The sequence below is a fragment of the Brassica oleracea genome, chromosome C7, assembly GCF_000695525.1.
Source record: "Brassica oleracea var. oleracea cultivar TO1000 chromosome C7, BOL, whole genome shotgun sequence".
NCBI lineage: Eukaryota > Viridiplantae > Streptophyta > Magnoliopsida > Brassicales > Brassicaceae > Brassica > Brassica oleracea.
This window is the reverse complement of record NC_027754.1, coordinates 28,867,002-28,867,998: the sequence shown is the minus strand read 5'-3', so window position 1 is coordinate 28,867,998 and position 997 is coordinate 28,867,002.

The following is a 997-nucleotide window of genomic DNA, read 5'->3' as shown; positions in this document are numbered from 1 at the left end:
ATTGCTTACAAAATTTATTTATTTTTTTGCAGGTTTCTAATTGAATTTGCTTTCTTTATCGAAAATTGTATGTCATAATTTATATTATTTACTGATAATATTTTCAATTTTATTATATTTTCTTTTAATATGTCTACATAAATGTTTGTTTATTATTTATGGAAAATAATATTATTCACCTAAAATAAAGAATTACGACACATATACAATAAAATTCTAATTAATGATTATATAAAATCTGTTACTTCTAAAACTATACACTATTTATTCTATTTTTTGAATGAAAGTATCTTCTTAAACACACAAAATATTTTGTGACGTTGCAATTATACATACACACAATATATGTCTCTTCATACTGATATTACTTTGTTCCTTCTCGTCCATCTTAAATATTTACTACCAGTTTTTTTCCATGGCTGATGAATTCTCCCAAAGACGGTGGTATTATGTTGTAAAAGCCGTTACTTCTAAAAACTATATAATATTTATTTCATATTTTGAATTTTCTCATGCCCGCACAGGTTGCGGACCGGTCATCTAGTATAATGTAAAGTTACTAAATTTCTTTAGGGAAAAAAATTAGACAACAATTTTGAAAAATTAGACAAAAGTTTTTTCAAAATTGTTGTAAGTGTGCCAGGTAAGCATTAAGAAGAAATATGGAAATAATATATCAGCAAGTTTAATCTATATTATTAAAAGAGAAGTACCCATTTGAAAATTTTCTTACTTCATTAATTAAACTTCCTTTTTTTTTTGTCTGTCTTTTTCAGTTGCATTTATGAAATATCCTAAAACGAATAAAACTGCATAATTTATTACTTGTCTTTTTAGTTACATTAATGAAATATGCTTAAATGAATTTAAACTTCCTATTTTATGGTTTGTCTTTTTCAATTACCTTAATGAAATCTCCTTAAATAAATTTGGACATAATGTCATTTAATCAACCAAAAAAACTCATGAGTTATCCTTACGTGCATAATTTTAATAA